General features: G+C 45.5%; 1 long non-coding RNA gene across 1 annotated transcript; it reads right to left on the bottom strand.

The window, feature by feature from the left end:
* Nucleotides 1–6,964: 6,964 nt before the first annotated feature.
* LOC122098818 lies at nt 6,965–9,417 on the bottom strand. Its single transcript, XR_006145809.1, has 4 exons — nt 9,313–9,417; nt 7,802–7,920; nt 7,608–7,709; nt 6,965–7,252 (listed from the first exon to the last, which is right to left on the bottom strand). It is a non-coding gene; the product is annotated as an uncharacterized LOC122098818 (long non-coding RNA).
* Between the last annotated feature and the right edge of the window lie 5,890 nt (nt 9,418–15,307).

Raw genomic sequence — 15,307 nt, 5'->3', positions numbered from 1 at the left:
AAAGCCTGATGAGTGCCAAATCAAACTCAGAGAATCAGCTGGACTAGGAAATATCCAGTGCCTAAGTGTCACAGACATATGTTTAGAATGATAGTATACAGGACACAGCTGTCACACATCATATGTCTAGCAAGGGAGAATCGACTACTACAAAAGCCACAGAGCGAAGCCCAGATGTTACAAATTTACAGCTAATGGAACAGACATTCTCTGTGTGTCTATCTCTCTGTGTGTGTCTCTCTGTGTGTGTCTGTCTCTGTCTCTCTCTCCCTCTCTACATCTTTACCCTCTCTCTCTCTCTCTCTCTCTCTCTCTCACACACACACACACACACACACACACACACACACACACACACACAATGTATCAGCTACAAAGGAAACTCTGGATCCATTTCAAGCCAGAATCAGCCAGAACACCATTCCCAGAATTAGCACATAGGCTACAGGCCTGCTAGAATCAGCAAGAGTCCCAGATACTGTAGACATTTATCATTCACAGGACTCACCATATGTCCACTCCAAGCCTTCAAACAGAACTGCTAAGCAGGAGTGACCCTTGTCTGCTATCCTAGTAATTCTGAAGGCTGGGATCTGAGAATCATGGTTTAAACACAGCCTAGACAGGAGAATTGCTAAGACACTTTTCTCTAGTTAACTACCAAAAACCCAAAAGTGGAGTTGTGTCCCTGACGTCTTTCTTTCTTTTTTTCTTTTCTTTTTTCTTTCTTTCTTTTTAATTTTTTTTCTTTCTTTCTTTATTTTTTTCTTTCTTTCCTTCCTTCCTTCCTTCCTTCCTTTCCCTTCCTCCCTCCTCCTCTTCCTCCTCCTCCTCCTCCTTCTTCCCCCCCCCTCTCTCTTTTTCTTTTGTTCTATCTTTCCATCTTTGAGCTTGAACTTGGGCCTGGGCTCCATTTGCTCAAGGCTAACACTCTACCACTTGAGCCACAGTGCTACTTCTGGCTTTTTCTGTGTTTAATGGGACATAGGAATCTCACAGACTTTCCTGCCCAAGGCTGGTTTGAAACCAAGATCTTCACATCACAGTCTTGTGAGTAGCTATGATTACAGTCTTCGGTCAATACTGACTGAATTATAAGACATCTTGAAGGAGGCTCAGTGGTTGAGTGCTTGCCTTGTATGCATGAGGCCCTGGGTTCAATTCGTTAGCACCACATGAGCAGAAAAAGCCAGAAGTAGCACTGTGGCTCAAGTGGTAGAGCACTAGCCTTGAGCTAAAGAGCTGAGGGACAGTGCCCAGGCCCAGAGTTCAGGCCCACGACTGACAAAAAAATGTAAGAAAAAAAAGAAAAAACAGAATCCTTTTCATCACAATATTTCCTTTTTAACTACATAATTCTTTTTAAAATCTTTTTTTTTTGCAATACTGGGGTTTGAACATGGGGTCTTGCACACATTAGGATGTGACTCAGGCCTCCATTCCTCACTTGCATCCCTGTAATTTCCAGTCCATTGAACTGAGTATTTTCTGAGCAATAAAAATGTTTAAATCCAGATTCTGTGTAGTTTTTCTAAGTAACTATTCTCTTCCGGAAAAAAAAAGATATATGTTATATTTCGAATCATTAGGAGTTGGTATTTCTATCCTACAGTGCCCAGGGACACATCTCAGCCTATCTTATGTCTCTTTCATTAATCTATGACACCGAGGGAAGGTAGTAGCACTTCTATCTTAGCTACCAAGCCCATCTCTAAGAATCAAGGAGTGACAGCACTCTGTTACAATTGCCTAGGCTGCAAGATGGATGGAGGGGAAGGAAGGAGATACTGAGATGTAGTCATACTTAATGGCCTGCAGTTATCCGTGAGCACCATTCCCTGTATGGGGTTTAACTTTCTTTTTTTGGTCCAGGGATATAAATTTAGGACTGTGAGCTCACCAGGCCAGTAGCACCCTACCTCTTGAGCTATTTATTTCCCAGATAGCATCTCCCACATTTGGCAGGCAGGCTGCTGAGATCTTGCTACCTCTTGCTCTGGAGTATCTAAGATTACAAAGGTGATAAAAATAGGCCCACATTAAAAAAACTTAAATAGGATGCTCAAACTTTTTAACGTTTTGGCAAGACTTTGGCTGATTAACATTTTATTCACGTGTGATGGCTACCAAACTGGATTTTAAAAAAATTTTTTATTATGAAAATACCTTACAGAGGGGTTACAATTGCATGGGCAAGGTAATGAGTACATTTCTTATCAAGCATTGTTTCCTCCTCCTTGGTTTCCCCTTCCCATCCCTTCCCATCTCCCCCACCCCACACCCCCCACCAAAGTTGTAAAGTTCATTTTTCAACGTAACGATTTGTACATCTCATTGTTGCAATAGGTCCACCTGTAACCCTATTGAAACAATTTGTTTTTGCCCTTCCCCTCCACAAATTATCCAAGACTCCACATAGACTTCCCCTATGACCCAGCAATCGCACTTTTGGGCATTTACCCAAATGATCACAAACAAGACCCTACTAAAGCTACCAGCACAACTATGTTTACTGCAGCATTATTTACCATAGCTAAGATATGGAACCAACCCAGATGCCCCTCAGATGAATGGATCAAGAAAATGTGGTATATTTAATGGAATTCTATGGCTCCATCAGAAAGAATGACATTGCCCCATTTGTTAGGAAATGGAAAGACTTGGAAAAAATTATATTAAGGGAAGTAAGCCAGGCCCAAAGAAACATAGGTCCCATGATTTCCCTTATTTGCAATAACTAGTATATGTCTGAGACAACCAAACTGAGTCCTCTTGATATCTGCTTCCCAAATAGCTGGGATTATAGCTTTAACCCTTGTGCAGCTCACAGGTAAAAATAGGCAACTGCATGAACTATGCATCAGAAGGGATGTTTAGCTCCTTAGGAGAGTGTGTGATTAGAATGCACAACAATGTATGTGGGTTCTGTCTCCAACATTACGAATGTCAGGCGGCCTTTCAGAGCTTACATTTAGTGGCATAAAGAACCCAAAATGTGCCGGACACTGATGCTCACACTTGGAATCCTAGCTACTCAGGAGGCTGAGGTCTGAGGTTGGGGTTTGAAATTAGCCCAGGTTCAAGTCCAGGAGGCTCTTACCTCCAAGTAATTATCAGGAAGCCAGAAGAGAGCTGGGTGCAGGTGGCTCCTGCCTGCAATCCTAGCTATGCAGAAGGCTGAGATCTGAGGATCTTAGATCAAGCTAGCCTGGGCAGCAAATTCCATGAGATTCTTTTTTTTTTTTTTTGGGTCCGGTGGTGGGGCCTGAACTCTGGGCCTGGGCACTGTCTCTCAGCTCTTCAGCTCAAGGCTAGCACTCTACCACTTGAGCCACAGCGCCACTTCCGGCTTTTTTTTTTTTTTGCTTATGTGGTGCTGAGGAATCGAACCCAGGGCCTCAGGCATGCAAGGCAAGCGCTCTACCACTGAGCCACCTTCCCAGCCCAGTCCATGAGATTCTTATCTCCAGTTAATCACCTAAAGCTTGAAGTAGAGTTGGGGTTCACCTAGTAGAGCACTAGTCTTGGACAAAAAAAGCTCAGGAGACATTTCCTCATATGTTAGGAAATGGAAAAACATGGAAAAAATTATATTAAATGAAGTAAGCCAGGCCCAAAGAAACATAGGTCCCATGGTTTCCCTTATTTGCAATAAATAGTATATGTCCGAGACAAGCAGAAATGGTCAGATAAGTTGATGTTAGGTGAAATGAACCCCAAGATAAGGACTTAAATGGTTTTTCTTTCTTGCTATTGTGTCTAACATATTTATAAGATGATTTCTTGTTGCTTTGTATGTCCCTCCCCCACAGTATAATCCCTGTTTTCAATGTATTTGATGTAGGTATAATTTGGGGAGGGGAAGGGAAAAAAAATTTGTTTAAATAGGAATACAAGTGGACTCATTGCAACAATAAGATATACAAGATGTTATGTCGAAAAATGAACTTTAGAACTTTGGTGGGGGGTTGGGAGGGAGCTGTGAGGGTAGGGATGGGAAGGGGAAACCAAGGAGGAGGAAACAATGCTTGATAAGAAATGTACTCATAACCTTGCTCATGTAATTGTAACCCCTCTGTAAGGCATTTTCACAATAAGAAATTATTTTTTAAAAAAGAAGCAGCTCAGGTACAGTACCCAAATCCTGATCCCAAACTTCATGATCTGCACACACACACACACACACACATTAAGTAGAGCTGTGGCTGTGAAAGTAGAGCTCAATCCTTTAGAAAGGCACCTAACAGACGTCTCCTAGACCCTAGTTCTAGCCCCAGTACCCACTCATAAAAAATGAAGAGCAAGCCAGGCACCCGTGGCTCAGGCCTGTAATCCTATCTACTCAGGAGGCTATGTGAGGATCATGGTTCAAAGCCATCCCAGGCACAAAAGTCCATGAGACTCTTTTGGGAGGGGTCCGGTCCTGAGGTCTGAACTCTGGGCCTGGGCACTGTCCCTCAGCTCTTCAGCTCAAGGCTAGCACTCTACCACGTGAGCTACAGGGCCACTTCCGGCTTTTTTTCCTTATGTAGTGCTGAGGAATCGAACCCAGGGCCTCAGGCATGCAAGTCAAACACTCTACCACTGAGCCATCTTCCCAGCCCTCCTTGAGACTCTTATCACCAACAAACCACTAGAAAACCGGAAGTGGCGCTGTGGCTCAAGCAGTAGAGCATTTGCCTTGAGCTGAAGAGAGCAGGGACAGTGCCCAAGACCAGAGTTCAAGCTGCATGACCAACAAAAAAAAAAAAAAAAGGAAGAGCAAATTAGCTTGAGCATGGAGAAATACACATACACAGCACACAAAATAGTGGAGAAGGGCTGGGAAGGTGGCTCAGTGGTAGAGTGCTTGGCCTTGCATACATGAGGCCCTGGGTTCGATTGCTCAGCACCACATAAGCAGAAAAAGCCAGAAGTGGCACTGTGTCTCAAGTGGTAGAGCACTAGCCTTGAGCTGAAGAGCTGAGGGACAGTGCCCAGACCCAGAGTTCAGGCCCCATGACTGGCAAAAAAAAAAAATAATGGAGAAAAAGATTATGTATACACATTAAAATTATCCGGAAGTTCAGGGTTTTGGGGGTCACAGGTGTGATCCTTGCTATTTAAGGTTCTAAGATCTGAGGATCCCTTTTTGAGACTAGCCCAGGCAGGTAAGTACATAAGAAACCTATCTCCAATTTAGTAGAAAATTCCAGAAGTGGAGTTGTGGCTCAAATGGTATAGCACCAACTTTGAGTGAAAAACCTAAAGGACAGTGCCCATGTACAGAGTTCACACTCCACTACTGGCACAAAAAAAATTAACTAGAGAGGACAAGTATGTGGCTCACACCTATAGCCTCAGCCCCTCAGAGACAGATTAGGAGTTTCAATGTTAAAGGCCAGTGCAGGCAAGAAAGTTAGCATTGTGTCCATCTTGACAAATAAGCCTGGCACTGTGGGACAGACCTGTCATCCCAGGAGTGTGAGAAGACCAGCTGTGGAGGAGAGTGGTATAGTGCATGCTGCACGCATGCACGCACGCGCGCGCGCGCGCGCACACACACACACACACACACGCACACACACACACACAGAGGAACCATCTTAAATAAGAAAGTAATTATCTGGATGGCTGGAGCTGGACCTGGGTGGTGGAATACTTAGCTATCATGTGTCACACTATGGAATCAGTCCCAACTTCAAAGCTAAAATCATTTAAATTAAAATTTATCTGAGATGATTAAAGATATTTAAACTTGGGAAAGTCTCATTAAGTTCTACATTTTACAGTAGTAGTAGCACCCCTTTTTTTTTTTTTTTTTTTTACCAATTCAGGTGGCAAACATCTGTGTTTTGTAACTCAGGCTTCTTGACAAGGCTGGTGTGCATTTGGTCCTTGATTACATACCCTAGTTTTCCTTACTCTTACTTGGATCTGCAAGGCTCATACCTACATCCGGGCCTTTACACTTGCTGCTCCCTGTGCCCGGCACATTCTTGACCTAGGTAAACATGGGGCATGCTCCTTCTGGCTTCTTGTGCCCTCCTATTGAGGCCTTCCTAAGAAGCCTCTTTCCGCCTCCCCCACATCACAATCACTATTTGTTTGTTCATCTCTATCTGAAATGGTATTTTCTCTCTCCTAAATCACATGCCAATCAGCTTTTTCTGAAAATAGCCAGCGAGTAAATAGCTCAGAATTTGCTGATCATGTAGGATTCATCTTCAGATTCATGAATAGTACTTGAATAAACAAGCTTGAGTTTCACAAACATTAGAAATAAGGTAAGGTTCACACGGAATAAGCCACAGGCTAAATTTAGCCATGTGGGAGCACCATTGTCTGTTGCATTTTTTCAGGTTTAGTTTTTACTTTATCTTTTAGGGGTGTGTGTGTGTGTGTGTGTGTGTGTGTGTGTGTGTGTGTGTGTGAGAGAGAGAGAGAGAGAGAGAGAGAGAAATGTTGCTGGGGGGAGAAATGAAGGCTGGAGGTCTACCACTTCAGCAAAAACTCTACTTCCTAATTTTTTTGGGGGGTCCCGGCATGAGGCCTGAACTCTGGGCCTGGGCGCTGTCCCTCAGCTCTTCAGCTCAAGGTTAGCGCTCTACCACTTGAGCCACAGCGCCACTTCCAGCTTTTTTCTTTTTGCTTATGTGGTGCTGAGGAATGGAACCCAGGGCCTCAGGCATGCAAGGCAAGCGCCCTACCACTGAGCCACCTTCCCAGCCCCTACTTCCTAATTTTTTGCTGGTTAATTGAAGATGAAAGTAACATGGACTTTCCTGTCCAGCCTTTGAGTTGCCATTCTCATGTGGACCCTTCTGGGTATCTGAAGGACAGAAGTGAGTGAATAGAGTCCTAGTTGAGGCCTCAGTTTACCCTCGCCTATCTCAGACCAGCTCCCTAAAGATGTCTTTAACAATGATGAGAAGACTGACACCAGTGACTTCAAATAGAACTTTTATTATTTGCCGTCGTTTTAGGGAGCAGTCCTAACCAGCTATGGGGCCAAGAATCAGAGTAGGGACTGGGATGGGTGGAGATGCTTGAAGATTTGCCCTCCTTCTCCATTGTCCAGGGAGGTTGGGGCTATGATTGGGAGTAGTACAATTACTCCACTGAAGGGATTGGGGAAAACCAGAAAGACATTGGGCTGGTTAGGGCAATCTATTTCATTTAAGGGAATATTGCTTTGGCCTCTAGCCCAATTGATAAACAAAAAGCCCAGAGTGATGATCTCGAAGATGTCAAGGGTGTCAAAGTACAGGGCCTGCAGGTGGGAGAGAGAAAAGATGGGGTTGTCAGAGACTCCTTATTCAAGCGAAACCTGCGAAGACTCCTGAAACTCTCACCTGTCCCACCAGGTGTCTCATCCGTCCCTGACTCTCCTCTGTGATCCATCTCTTATTTACCCTGCTGGAGCACTATCTGCTCTGTCCCGTACAAGGCCATTGTTTTCTTTCTCCCAACACCATCCACCCTTTTTCCTGGCATCAGCTTTCCTCTAACCAATCCAACCCACCCATCCTGAGAATGCTCCAGATGTGTGTGTCCAAGCATCTGAGACCAAGCATTCACTCTGAACACTGCCTCTTTTCTCCAGCACTCACCCATAGGATACTCACTTAGTTGTTGGGCTAGGAAAAGGGGCTCCATCACTCAAGGCATGAGACAGTAGTAGAAGATGCTGGTGCCGACACTGGTGAGACTCGGTGTCTACTTGAAGCCTGGAGGACAAGAAGGGAGAGAAGTTAAACAAATTTGGATATAAACCCGACCCAATGAGGACAGCCTGGGAACTGGGATTGGAGATACTAACCAATAATTTCAAAGATACCTCCGATGGACGATATAAGACAATGAGAGCAACAATTAATGTCAGCAAAACCATGAAGACACCGATGAGAACTCGCAGCTTGTAGCGAGTAGGATGTGGATCTGTGGTGAGGAAAGGCAAGTCAGGGGGGAAGGCTCGTGTGCTGCCCTTCCTGAATGTGCTAAGAACTTTGTGCATGCATGTGTTCCTGTACTGGGGCTTGATTTCAGGGCCTGAGTACTGTCCCTGTGGATTTTTAGGCTCCTGGCTGTACTCTCCCACTTGAACTACAGATCCACTTTGAGCGCTTCGGTAGTTACTTGGAGGTAAGAACCTCACAGACTTTCCTGCCTGGGCTGGCTTTGAAGGGCAATCCTCAGATCCCAGCCCTGGAATAGGGAGGGTTTTAGGTTAGCCACCAGCACCAATTCCAGGAGCAGGCCTTTAATTCTACCCCCTCTGAAATCCCTGCTTTCTTCTCTGGAAGAGAAGTGGACTGTGGCTTCATCTTGTCTATCCATCTGTGCCTCCAGGAGACACAGGAGCAGACAAAGAGCTTTGTCTCCTCCCTCTGACAAGCTCTCTTCCTTTGTCTGCCCTTCCACAAATGTCTGAAATCCTTTCTTCCTCTCTCTGTTCACTCCTGCCTCCCCATCAGACCAGCACCTGTCTTTCTTCCTGGTCTCATTGCCTTCCCTCTTTCTCTATCTGACTAGCTCTACCTTCTTCCTGTCAAAATCATTCCCACCTACCCACCTGAGCCTCATCCTTCCTATACCTCCCTACTTTGGCCTCCATCTTTTTCTACCATTTCTCAACATTTTTTCTTTTCCTTCTTTCCTTCCTTCCTTGTTTCCTACTTACCTTCCTTCCTTCCTTCCTTCCTTCCTTCCTTCCTTCCTTCCTTCCTTCCTTCCTTCCTTCCTTCCTTCCTTCCTTTCCTCCTTCCTTCCTTTTCTCTTTCCCTTCTTTCCTTCCCACCCATTCTCTCTCTTTTTCATTTGTGACACTGAGTATCAAATCCTCAGCTGGATTTTATTTTTTCTTTTGGGTTAGGAAACAAAATATATTTTTGATCCAGTACTGGGGCCTCAACTTGGGGCTGGAGTGCTGTGCTTTTAGTTGTATCCCTCAAGTTTGACTCTCTGCCACTTGAACCACAGCCTCACTTTCAGCGTTTCTTCAGCGGATAATTGAGATAAATGTCTCTTAGACATTCCTGCGCAGACTGACTTCAAACCATTATCTTCAGATCTTAGCCTAGCCCTGTTCCCTGAGCCTCTCTGCCCCACATTTTCTCTGGCAGACCATTGATATTTGCCTTCTCTGCTCATAAGAGAACTCTGCCTCCTGGTGTATCCATTCCTGCCTCCTCTTTCCATCCAGCCCCCCTCCCCCCAGAGCTCCAGTCTGTATCCAAGCAACCATGCCCCGGCTCTCTATTCATCCACCCCTGGCACCCAGCTCCCTGGGCCTCCTCACCCGCCACCCTCCCTGCCCCTGCAACCCAATACCTCTGGATTCAGCACCATTGGTGACTTCAGGCACAAGGCAGGCCACACATGGAGGTGCATCCAGAGGTTGAGCAGATCCTCCTCGCTGTATATATGGATCATTTACCCTCGTGTAAAACCTGGACATGGGAGAAAAGACATGGTATTCAGGATGTGATAGGAGTACGAGGATTGACACCCCAAAACCGACCCTGGAAGTGTCAGAAATGCACCCTGCCCTTGGGTATTGATGGGTCCAAGGTCTGAGAGGGAAGCAGCTCAGAGGCTCTCCTTCCAGCCCCCAGCCCAGGACCTAGCTGTACTCATTGGAGAAGATGAGGTATCCATAAGTGACCATGAGTCTCTACATGAAGAACATAAGCCTGAAGGACACATTGGCCATAGCTTACAGCCTGCACTGGGAGGGACTAAGGTCTACGAGTCAGGGAACTGTCATTCTGAGAGCCTTGGACTTGGCCTGAGTCTTCAATCCCAGCTCAGGCCTCTAGAGTTCCCTCCTTCCAGACTGGCATTCATCCTGTACACACGGAGGTGCTGTGTGGCTAGCCAATCCTCCCTTCTCTGCTAACCTCTCACCCTTTCCGCCCACCCCTAATATCTTCTCCTTCCATCTGAAAGTCCCCGCTGTCCCTCTGTGTCCCACCACCCTACTGTTTTATCCTTGCCTCACTCCCCATAAACGTATTCTTCCCCATCCAGCTAACCATCTCTGCTTCCCAGCGCTCTCCATAAAGATCCCCACTCCAGCTGATCCTCTGATCTCTGCTATTCTCACAGCTACTGGGCGTTAAAATAGTAGGCAAACTCACTGAGGCAGCATATTGTCCTTCATTCCCTGAGGGCTTCTGACCGACCGTCTGAAAGTACTCCTTAGTCAGGGTCTCTTGCCTGAATCTAAAGTTCTGAGGCTGCTATGGGAACCATCACACACAATGAGTGCCCCTCCCCTCCCAACTGGCTCATCACACAGGCCCCTTGGCTGCCCACTCACTGGCAGAGTTACATGTAGATGAGAGGTCATCAGTGGCACACAAGACCAAAGTCATAATGGGCACATTATGGGTATGACATTCTTCAGGAACAGAAACACTCCTTGGGGTTATGGTATGAGAGGCTCCTTCAGAGGACCTCTTTCCCCTTCTCTCAGCCACTCTGTCATTATCCCTATCACACATATGTAACCCTTGATGTCCACCGTGGGGCTCCACCATGAGTAATGCAGTGGAGACAAGTTCAGAGGGTCTGTGTGGTGGGAACTCCTACTCTCCTACATCTCTATTGTGAATCAACTGTGAACAACTGGGTTTCACAGGTGCTGTTGAGACCTTTGGATAGCAATACCTAATTACCTAATGTTCTTCACTACAAATCACAGCTGAGCCGTGTGTGCATGTGTGTGTGTGTGTGTGTGTGTGTGTGTGTGTGTGTGTGTGTGTGTGTGTGTGTGTGCTCGTACTGAGGCTTGAGCTCAGGGCCTGGGCACTGTCCCTTAGTTATTTTACTCAAGGGTAATGATATACCACTTGAGCTGGAGCTCCAGTTCTGGCCTTTACTTTTTCTTTTTCTTTCTTTGCGTTTTTTATGTTTTTCTTTTTCTGTTTTCTTTTGGTCAGTCATGGGGCTTGAACTCAGGGCCTGAGCTCTGTCCTTGAGCCTCTCTGTGCTCAAGGATATTGTTTTACTCTTTGAGCCACAGTGCCACTTCTGGCTTTTTCTGAGTAGTTTATTGGTGATAAGAGTCTCATGGACTTTCTTGCCTGGGCTGGCTTCCAACCATGATCCTCAGATCTCAGCCTGCTGAGTAGTCAGGATTACAGGCATGAGCCACCAGCACCCAGCCATTTCTGGCTTTTTCTTATTAATTGGAGATAAGAATCTCAGGACTTTCCTCCCTGGGCTTACTTTGACCTGGGATTCCCAGACCATTATAGCCACAATGGCCAGGCTATGGTGACTCATGTCTGTAATCAGTATCTGGCCTTGAGTTCAAGCCCCAGAATTGGCACTTACAAAAAAGAATTGGGCATTTTTAATCTCCAGATACTTTCAGAATCAAACCCATCATTTACCATATACACACAGATAATTTTAAAAAAGCAAGCTTTCAATTACAACTATCAGACCACAAACCAACTTCCTCAGAGTCAGACTGAGAAAATCAGACATGCAACATTCCAAAGCCAGGGACCAGAGTCAAGGACAGTAACACACACACACACACACACACACACACACACCACAACCTCACATAGTCATAGCTGTGTCAAAACAGACAGAGGAGATGAGAGGGAGTTCACACCTGTAGTTCCAGCCTGCTCTACATTAGCCATTGGGAGTCAGAGGTGTGAGGCCAGGGAAGGAGGATTCTGAGTCCCAAGAAAACCTCAGGTATATAGTAAAACCTCAAATCAGAAAAAGGAGGATCTGGGCTGAGTGGTAGAGTGCTTGTCTCACATGCGAGAGGCCGTGGAATAGTACAAAACTATACATAAGTCAAACCATAGAGGGTTTGTGAGTTGTGTACGTTTGGAAACATCTGCATCAGCACATCTGGACTCCCAGTGGACACAGTGCAACAGATTCCACCATAGGATGGACCTAGAGTCAACCACAGGGTCAGAACAACAGCCAAACCTAAGCAAATGTAAATAGAACATTTGAGAGCCTGGGCACTGGTGGTTCATACCTGTACTCTTAGCTATTGAGAAGGCTGAGAGCTGAGAATCATGGTTCAGAGAGAGCCCAGGCAGAAAGTCTGTGAGACTCTTTTCTCCAATTAACCACCAAAAACCCAGAAGTGGAGCTGGAGACCAAGTGGCAGAGCAGCAATGTTGCGTGAAAAGGCTAAAGAACAGCAACAGACCCTAAGATCATACCTAGAACTGGTACCAAAAAAGAATACTTGCGAGTCAGGTAGGGATAGAGAGGTTGAAAGGCCAGCTAGGCCTCACAGGAGGAGTGGAGGACCTGAATGTTACCCTTTGGGTCTATGTGCAGGAAAGCCCTGATAACCAGAGGAGTTCAGGTAGGATAACGCAAAGGTCACACGTGGCTGGAGTTGGTGGGAATACATGTAAAGTGAAAAGATTCCTCTCTCGCTTCCTTCCAGTCTCCCCAGCACAGCACAGCCAGGGAGATCCCACCTCACCCCATCCTCTTTACCCTCTGATCCCACCCCCAGAGTCCTCACCCCAACATTGTGCACACACATGGCCAAGGCCACCCCTACCACCCTGCAAGCCTGAATGGCCTCTTTGCCAGCTGCTCATAGGTCTGCATGCGTAGGGAGTGTCAGGAAGGAATGGGATCGTGGGTTCAGGAAGTCAGGGTTGGGGTAAGAAGTGGGAAGGGTGGGTCTGAGTGCCTGGACTTGGGGAAGTGATAGAGGCTAGAAGTGAGGGTTCAGCAGTTAGGTGGAATTGGGGGGTAGAGTCTAGCATGTGCATGTAAGGACTGGAAGTGAGGATGCAGGTTTGGAGCCAGGATGTGGATTCAGATCACAGAGGGGAAGAAACCTGGGATCGAGGCCAGTTGGAAGTGGGAACTGGGACTAGAGGAGTAGAGAGCCGAGGTAGGACCTCTGTGTTAAGGTGGCTTAAAGGCTTTGTGGACTCCCCCTTACCTCTAGATGTCTTCATCTGCTCTTGGGGAAGCTCACTGGAAACCAGATCCCATACTCTGAGGTGTAGTGTTTCACACCCTACAAATATGGGGTAAGAAACCCGAAAGTGGTGGTCTGAGGGCTATGGGAGTGGGCACACTCACAGCATCACGTGGCGTTCTAAGTCCAACACATGGGCTCCTGAGCAGACGTGGTCAGCTTGGACCTGTGCACCTGCATCCCACACCCAGACTCGCATCCATCTTGCCCCCAGATCTGGGTCCTGCACCTGGATGGCCCCAGTTTTATTCAGGAAGAAATATCAAGGAGAGACAGAACCAAGAAGTATGTTTCCTTTAATTGATGTGAGGTGAAACTATAAACTGTTAAACCATAGGGGAAAGGTTCTGTGTTTTGGATTTGGTAAGAATTCCTAAATATGATGTCAAAAACAACAGTAACAATTGAAAAGAAGTATATAAAGTACAATTTTAAAACTGTGTACAAGAGAGTGGACAGACAATCCACAGGATGTGAGAAAATATTTACAAGTCAGTAGTTCATAAAGAGTTATTATCCAGCATGAAGAACTCCTACAACTCAATAAGAAATAACCAATTCAGAAAGGGTCAAAGGAATTGAGAAGCTATTAGAGAAGATATATATCTATAGATAGATAAATAGATAAATAGATAGATAGATAGATAGATAGATAGATAGTAGATAGAGATGACCAGAAGGCACATGGATACTTCCTCAATACCAACAATCATTAGGACAACGCAAATCAAAATTATAGGGAGGAATAGCTTCACACTGACTTGTATGGCTATTTTCTTGCAACAACTTCAACCCAACGGAAACTAATGAGGATTGGAAGAAATCAGGATCCTGTTGCAACTCTGGTAGAAATGGAAAATGGTGTAGCTACTGTGGAAAAATATCTGTATCCTCAGAAAGTGAGAAATCACCATATGATCTAATAATTCTCCTGTCATATACCGCTAACCTATTGACATATTCATCCAAAAGAAATGTGCTGTGGCACAAAAACTACTAAAATTCCAAAATTTAGTGACTTCCCATCTTCTTTGCCACGTTCCACTCATTAGAGCCAAGTCACATGTCCACCTAAACTGTACAAGATGAGATTACACAAAATAGGAACATCAGTAGGGGAACTACTTTAGAGACTGCCCCTACAGACAGTACCAAAGGAATGTTTAGATTTTTCTACTCTGATTCCCTGCATTTTACTCAGCCAGCAATCCGCTTCCCTCTCTTGCCAGTCCTGGGGTTTAAACTCAGGGCCTGGATGCTGTCCCTGGGCTTCTTTTGCTCAAGGCTAATGCTCTATCACGTGAGCCACAGCACCACTTCTGGTTTTCTTTGAGTAGGGGGTAGTTTATTGGACACAGGAGTCTTGTGGACTTTCCTGCCCAGGCTGGCTTTGAACTGCAGTCCTCTGATCTCAGCCTCCTGAGTAGCTAAGATGATAGGTGTGATCCACCAGTGCTCAGCTGCCATTCTCTTTTCTTGTCCCGTGTCACTTACCGGCCTGCATCCTGAAAGTATTTCTAAACTCTTCTGGAGTGACCATAAATTATTTGCATTCATAATTAACATTATTCTTGTGGAAAAAATAAACCAGAAAAGTCCAAGTACACCCCTCACTGGCCTGGCTGCGTGAACAATGAACATACAAGTTCACCTGGGACTAAAAGGAGCCTTTTGTGTCAGGAAATTATATTGATCTGAAGAAAGAATAAAACTCCTGTCTGTATGACAAGCAGATGTTGATAGCTTGGTGTAAGTCACCTAGGCTAAACGACTTGGTGACAGGGAGACGGAGCTGTTCACTTCCTGATGGTCCCAGCACAAAATTTCTCTGAAGCCCTTAAGAAAGACAACCTAGCTGGGAGTTCATGGCTCTCATTTGCAATTCTAGCTACAAAGGAGTCTAAATTCTAAAAATCATAGTTTGAATCCAGCCCAGCCAAGACAAGTCCATGGCACTCTTCTCTCCAACTAACTACCAAAAAGTTAGAAGAGAAGCTTTGGTTCAAGTGGCAGAGTAGTAGCCTTACACAAAAAGCTCAGGCACAGTGCCCAAGCCCTGAGTTCAAGGCTAGTGCACAAATACAAAGAATGAAAGATATTCTACTTGGGCACAAGTGGCTCATGTAGGTAAACAAAGCTACTCAGGAGACTGACAACCAGAGGATCTGGGGAGAACAATTCATGAAACTCTGTGTGTAAAATAACCAGATCCTGACTCAAGGTTCCAGGGTGTTATTGGGTATTCTTTCTGAAGATGGGCAATGGTGAACTCTGCGCTTAGTCCTGTGCCTTCTGCCTGTTTCCAAGATCAGCAAAATCAATTCTTCTTTCCCC

This window comes from Dipodomys spectabilis, unplaced genomic scaffold (genome assembly GCF_019054845.1).
Source record: "Dipodomys spectabilis isolate Male_0828 unplaced genomic scaffold, ASM1905484v1 ptg000492l, whole genome shotgun sequence".
In the NCBI taxonomy this organism is placed as follows: domain Eukaryota; kingdom Metazoa; phylum Chordata; class Mammalia; order Rodentia; family Heteromyidae; genus Dipodomys; species Dipodomys spectabilis.
This window is presented reverse-complemented; position numbering and strand designations above follow the sequence as displayed.